Source organism: Montipora foliosa, chromosome 8 (assembly GCF_036669935.1).
Source record: "Montipora foliosa isolate CH-2021 chromosome 8, ASM3666993v2, whole genome shotgun sequence".
Taxonomy (NCBI): Eukaryota; Metazoa; Cnidaria; class Anthozoa; order Scleractinia; family Acroporidae; genus Montipora; species Montipora foliosa.
In genome coordinates this window covers 20,135,962-20,143,461 of record NC_090876.1, presented here as the reverse complement: position 1 = coordinate 20,143,461, position 7,500 = coordinate 20,135,962, and the positions used below count along the sequence as shown (strand labels likewise).

At 38.8% G+C, this 7,500-nt stretch overlaps 1 protein-coding gene across 1 annotated transcript in view; it reads right to left on the bottom strand.

Annotated features, from left to right (window-relative positions):
* The window catches only part of LOC138012935 (mucin-like protein), a 17,421-nt gene extending 10,568 nt beyond the window's left edge, over positions 1–6,853 (bottom strand). Inside the window, exon 1 of the mRNA XM_068859874.1 lies at positions 6,775–6,853. The gene's annotated coding sequence lies outside the window, so the exon portion shown is untranslated. The remainder of the gene's footprint in view (positions 1–6,774) is intronic.
* Between the last annotated feature and the right edge of the window lie 647 nt (positions 6,854–7,500).

Here is a 7,500-nt window from a genome sequence, read left to right as displayed (position 1 = left end):
TTTGCACGGAAACAAAGGAATAATTAATAAAAAGGCGGCCATTTTGGAATAAGACTTAACTGATTAGAAAAAGGTGATTAGAATAAGGTGCGCTGATTAGAATAAGGTGCACTGACGACTGACTTCGTTTGTTTGTTACCCATTGGCAATTTCTACGCGGAGAGAAGATATTTTAATATCTTTTTGAAACAAGCCAATGCCAGACCACTTCAAAGTGTGTATTATTTTTTCGAAGCGGTCCGGAATCCAAAGGCATTAATTCGATTGGTCAAGGCCTTGCTTTCCAGAAGAATGGCTGTCAAATGCATTACAGACCTCCACTTTTGGACCACTCTTACATGTACCAGGAAAACGGTGCATCAGTGATTTCCTGAGTGAGTGAGTGAATGAATGAATGAATGAATGAATGAATGAATGAATGAATGAATGAATGAATGAATGAATGAATGAATGAATGAATGAATGAATGAATGAATGAATGAATGAATGAATGAATGAATGAATGAATGAATGGATGGGTGGTTGGATGGATGGATGGATGGATGGATGAATGGATGAGTGAGTGAGTGAGTGAGTGAATCAATCAATCAATCAATCAATCAATCAATCACTAAACTAGCTGGGTTTAGTTCGTCCGTATAAGGAAAAATTGTGCTTTCGGCATCGAGAATAGCCTGAAGTGTCAGCCGTCTCCTCGCCCAAACCCGCCAAAGGGGCGAGGAGACGGCTGACACTTCAGACTACATCGAGAAGAAATGGGGAAAAATATTTCTCATAATGACTTCCTGAAGGTAAAGGAGTCGTTCTTGACGCATTAGAGGTGGTCTTCTTTTCCAGCTAAATATAACCGGCGTGCCCAATCGATAAAAATTGATCATCAGAGGACAATCGATATAATCAATATAATTGATAATACTTAATCGATTATTATCGATTGCCTCAATTAATTGATAAAGATCGATACTCTTAATTCAAATCCTCGTAATTGCTATCGATTATATTGATTGTCATCAATCTCAAGCGGCAAGTCTTAAAAGAGGATACTTTCAGGCATGTACAGCGTTCGTGTCAGGCCGGCTATGGATATGATATTGAGAGTGTGTTGTCAAAGGGTACCATGAGTTTGGGTTTACTGTAACAGCACGTGGAGAAGAAAATTGAACGCCGTGGCGATTCCTTCCACGTGGTGAGTTGCAAAGGACAGTTCGGACAAATTCAAAAGGAACTTGTAAAACCCCTAGGCTGACCTCTAGATCTACATTTTGTATTCCTTCCGTGAGAACAAACTATGGTAGATTTAATCTTGAAGAATCTCTTAAGAGTCATAGCCTCTGGAACTTTAAACGGTCCTTAAAAAATGACATTCTCGAGACTTATATTTTTTTTTTCTTTTTCTTGTTGTTGTTGCTGTTGTTTTAATTTTGTTTTCCAATTTTCTTCCAACGATGACTTATGTGCGTGCGTGTGCTTGCTTTTTCTTCATACTTGTGCCTCCATGCAGCAACTGAGAAAAATATTATTTGAAATAGTTATTAGTTTGCCTCCTAGCCAGATTAGCTCCTTAGTTATATTCTGGGCGGCTTTATACCTTAGAAATGTAATATTGTCCTTTTTTTCTCTCTCTGTTGTCATTGTATGGTATAAATAAAGATGTTGTTATTGTTGTTGTTGTTGTTGTTGTTGTTGTATGGCCACTTGAAGCGACTATAGAATGGTAAGTTTTACTTGTCAAGTTTCTCTTTAGTTTTTCAAATGGAAGGAATAAACAGATGGTCACCAGAACATACGCTTACCGGGCGTTTGTACTCGGCTCTTGTACTCATGATTTTTGGCTTGTTATGTTTCGTTTCTTTCAGCACTGTTCGCGGTCCGGCATTTCCAGACCATTGAAATGAAACAAGAGAAATCGATAAAATCGATGAAAATCTATATCCACAAATTTCTTGTTGATCGATTTTCGTCGATACCCGATATTAATTGATTGATTGATTTATTATCATCGGTTATATTGATTGATATCGTGCCCAATCGGATTTCACCGATTAGGCACGCCGTGACCAGCGCAAAGTTTACACTCCTCGATCATTGGGAACATTTCATTTCAATTTCCGGTCTTCTACCCGGAAACCATACGCAAGGGGAGGAGCTCTTGACGAATTTAACAACATTCAATATGAGGTCAGTCCACTGAGATTGGGTTACTGGAACCAAGCCAAACTTAAAGGGAGAAATAATCCGAGTGAGTTTGCCTTTTGGTCGAGCGTCGAGGGTAGAGGGTTACATGTCGAGGGTGAGGGTAATATGTCGAGGGTCCAAAAAAAAAAAAAAACGAAAAGCCTCAATAATTAAATAAGAAAAATTTAAGTATAAAAGAAATATTATTAGTTCGAGTTCGAGTTGAAGATCGAGTTAGACTTCGAGTTAGACTTCGAGTTGGATTTCGAGTTGGTTTTCGAGTTGAAGATCGAGTTAGACTTCGATTTGGAATAAATTGACAAGAGGTGAAGGGGAAGATAGGCAAAGACCAAACAAACCCAATAAGCTAATTGAGTTCAGGCGGTTAAACTAAAAGCAGAGCAAGGTTTCCTCAAAGCGATAACTAGATTTAACCACCGCCGCCTTGAAAAACAAAGACTAGGCTTCGTAAGAAGAAAGGCAAAACTGTCCGAAAGGGCACTCCTAAGAGAGGGTCTAATACAAGCAAATTACAAAACCAACCGCTGTCGGCGGATATCAGTGTTAAAAGCCTAGTAGCTCTTCTAGGAATGGATTCCGAGAAGGTGCCAACACTACTGTCAACATTAAAAGCAGCTGTAAGCATTAAAAACGTTGAAAGTTCACTGAGTCATGTGATAACACTACCCACAAAGACTGCCCCACAAAGAAAGCGCAAAGAAGGGAAAATATAAACTGACAAAGAAAACAAATGAAAACAAAAAAGCGCAATGAACGCAGAAAAGTATCAAACAATTCCCTTACAAACAAAAATGGGAATTTTATAAAAAAACTTCTCTGAGGAGGTTTTAACTGACGCCCAAATTAGCTTATTGACGAAGGGCCTAAAATTTATACCCATTGCCACAGTAAAGAAAAATAAAATAAAGCGCCAGCTCTTACAGGACTATAAAGCCTTCGCAAGAAGAATGCGCTTAAAATACATTCTTCATGGGCAAAACAAATCAATCCATCCCTTCTGTGTAAAATCGAATTGGGAACCGCCAGTTCAACCATCAGTAACATTAGAACACTACCTGGAAGAGGTCAAACTTCAAATTGCGGAGAGAAAAATAACCAGACCAAAACACAACTTGTCACGCAAAGAACGAAAAGCACTGAACGCTTTGAAACAAAACAAAGATCTAAATTTTAAAAAGGCTGACAAGGGAACCACACTTGTTGTCATGAATAAAAATGATAAAATACAAGAGGGCCAAGTCCAAATCAATGACCTAAAAACCCATAGTGAAAGAAACACATACGAAAGTGTCGCGCTTGATCTCAGAATTAAGCCGTAACAACTATATAATCGATGACATGACTAAAAAGTGGTTGTAAACACCATATCCACCGCGAATACCTGAATTCTATACCCTTCTATACCCTTCTATAATCTCTGGTTGTAACGGGCCTACAGAAAGAATATCATTGAAAAGACGAAGATTGGAAAACGAACTTGCCTTGTAACGATGGATGTCACAAGTCTACATACAAATCCCGGATACAAATATACCGCAAGAAGAGGGAATCACTACAGTATGCAATGCGTACGAGAACTTTCACAAAAATAACCCTCCAATTCCCACTACGGCACTACATGTAATAACATATTGTGCTAATAACACAGCATATATACTGTAACATTTTAAGCCACTAACTATGTATACTGTAACATTTTAAGCCAGTATCTAATGGCTTAATTTGTGGTCGTTATATTATATACTGTAACATTTTAAGCCAGTATCTAATAGCTTAATTTCCGGTCGGTATATAATGTACTGTGACATTTTAAGCCAGTATCTAATGGCTTAATTTCCGGTCGGTATATTGCATACTGTAACATTTTAAGCCAGTAATCAACGGCGTATTTATAGTTACAGTCGGTATATAGTTTGTCATACCGACCATAGTTAGTGGCTTAAAGTGTTACAGTATATATACTGTAAAAACAACATATTAAGCCGTTATCTAAATGCCCCTTTTAACAGAGATCGTTTTTTGTAATTAGCATATAATTCCCTCCTCCTCGATTTTTTTATTTTTTTTATTTTGTTATTTTTATATTTTATGACATATCTAACTCGATCTTCAACTCGAAGTCCAACTCGAAGTCTAACTCGAACTCGAACTCGAATGCAAACTCGATGGTTCGGGATTCCCCCGGGGGAGTTAGGTATCATCGAGTTGGACTTCGAGTTCGAGTTCGAGTTGGACTTCGAGTTGGACTTCGAGTTGGACTTCGAGTTGGACTTCGAGTTGCGCTTCGAGTTAATAATTAAAACGCAAGCATATAATTGATAATAATGTATAATTATTATTTATTATTAATATTAATAAGCAAAGAGATGTCTAAGCTGGGCGAAGAACAGGAATAGGAATTCGGGGCTATATTGGGATTTTTCATTTTTTTTTTTCATGTGGCTTAAGTAATAAAATTGCTGACACGCAGTTGGCATGTTTAATGAATTTTTGTTTTCTTTGGGCGATTTTGGAAAAATCTGCGTGCCCCGCACTACGGCGTCTTTGATATTTTTGGTCCACTGACAAATTTTTCCAAATTTGCTCGCCGCGTGATTAGGAAAAGCTCCAATTTTGACCCAATTTAAAACAAAACAAATAAAATTCGTACTAGTGCAACCCCCTCCCTATAGACAACCCTAACTAAAAATCTAAACCTACCGCAGCCGCAGAACATTTCCTGTCATCTCCTAACAACACACCGCCAACGACATGCAATTAATACCCATCGAAAAATTCTCTATCCGTAAGGCCACAGAAGTTTTATTTTGTAATCCAAAAAGGCAGACCTATTGATCCCGATGGTCTGAACATCCACGAAGAATCAGACTGTTCCGTTCTATGCTATGTGATTATTTTTTAATATAAGCTTATCTACACTGTGTTTCACTGTGTTTCCGGAACATATTACGAAAATATGCTACATATGCTTGAAATATGCTTATTGTACCTGAAGAAGCCTGGTTTGGCCTTCAAAAAATTCAACCCACCTTGTGTCGCTTTTTGCTTTTATATTCCCCATTCTATCTATGAAGCCGATTAGATCACTATTGTTTTAACATATACCAGCAGCATCATCGTTCCGGCCCGGGGGGGGGGGGGGACTCCCATATGGAACAGACGGGCATGCTCGTCGGAAATTTTGAATTTAACCCCTAAAGGAGACCATCTGGGCGTGGCTCAAGCTTTTTGTGAACGCTGAAGGAGACCAATCTGGGCGTGGCTTAAGCAAATTTTGACCCCTAAAAACAAGTTGAAGGAAAATTTGAATTTCTGTTTTGTTGAATTCTGTGTTTATTTGCGGAACCCGAAACGAGACCTTAAAATATTCGCGCTTTGCCCGGGACACCCTAAGCGAGACCAAAATCCAAAATTTACACCCCTAAGCGAGACGACGAGCATCCCCGTCTTTTTCATATGGGAGTAAAAATGTAAGTATCTCTGCGGGCTCTGGTTTTGCGGGACCTACCCTACCCTACCCCTCTATTTCTTTTTGGGGGGAGGGGAGTTTATTTTTATAGTCAACTTTAACTCGAACTCCAACTCGAAGCGCAACTCGAAGTCCAACTCGAAGTCCAACTCGAAGTCCAACTCGAAATCCAACTCGAAGTCCAACTCGAAGTCCAACTCGAACTCGAACTCGAAGTCCAACTCGATGGTTCGGGATTCCCTTCCCCCGGGGGGATTCCCGAACTTAAACTGAAAACACTTACTAATTAAAATACCTATTCCGTCTGTTTTTATTTACTCACAAAATTCATCAGGGCTGCTGTTGTAATAAAGTGGCATTAAAAGGTCAAAAGGGAGGAACACGACAACATTGCAGTCATTTTCCTAAAATATGCTCGTTAATTTCCGGGGTCAAATCACAAGTAGTTCACATGACTCAACAGACTGAAAATTTGCTGTTTTAATGGAGTTATTTAGTTCCCTCCAAGAGCTGCTAAAGGCAAAAGCAACACAAAAGAAATCTACAGTGAAAATGCGTGCCTTTCGTGCATAACGGTTATTTTACCTCTTTTAAGTAAAAATATTATGAGACAAAATAGGAAATATTATGTGGATATATCGTAATACGTTACAAACTGCTTTAAAATTTCCTTAGAAAGAAGCTCTGAGAATTTACATACATTGTTAGTTTAATAATTATGCATGAATTTTATAAGGGAATTTATGCTATTATTGGCAGTTAATTTTACAAATAATCGTCTTTCGAGGCTCATGATACACCGCCCCTAAGGGGCGTAGCCTTGTTGCTTGAGCTTTGTTAAAGCCAATTTCGAATTTACAAGCTAAGTGGGCTGGTTTTAAACATACCAAAGCTGGCTCATACAAAAACTGAGCTGTATCTCATGTGAACTATCGGAAATGATCAATATTGATGAATTTGCCTTCAGGGATTTCGCCAACCGTGACCTGTGAAGATCTCTTAGTCACGTCGTGAATTTCGGCGTGGAAGATTTACGAATTGATGTACTTCTGAAATGCGGATGTATTCATTTGATGCTTAGTCGTGTAGATTGTACACACTACCCTTACCTTCAGTGCTGAGGTTGGATGATCTGCTCTGGCGATGATCTTGAAATGATGGGATGCTCCTACTCGATCAGGCTTTTATAGGGTTTCAGGGATTCTCGGAAACCTTTGACCTTAAGTCACTATGTCTCATTTTACAACAATTAAGCTTCTGTCTGCTATAGTTTTATCCCCCCCGGGGGCGGGGGATACTCCCAGAAATGATGAAGAAGTAGCTTCTTCTAAAGAACATACCCAATTCAAGACTTGAGTGAACAAACCATACCCTAGGCTAAAAAATCATACACTTTGGGCTACCACTGTAGCATATAGGGGAGGACCCCTCTCCCCCACCCCGCCAGGAGTTTTACCTGAATGCAATTTTAAGTCGACCTGTCCTGAAATGGAACGTTGTGAGATCCCAAAACGTTGGCAGACATTTGCTAGCTAGATTACATTGTAGCACCAAAACCGGCAAAGAAAAATAAATAAATAAATAAATAAACGAAATAGCTGTAACTTCTCTTGGGTCTTCTAGTGTCACGAATTGGTATTTGTTTTTTGTTTTTGCAGAAAACCTCACGTATTATTCAGTGACTTATTTATAGCCCTGACCACTAACATTCCGAGGCTTGAGCAAGCAAAAAAAAAAAAGACAACCGTAGATTCCAGTTTTGCGAATGCAAAATGCTGTTTTATATTTTCGTTGCGAAAAGGCCACTTTTTTTTTTAGATTTGCGTAGATGTTTG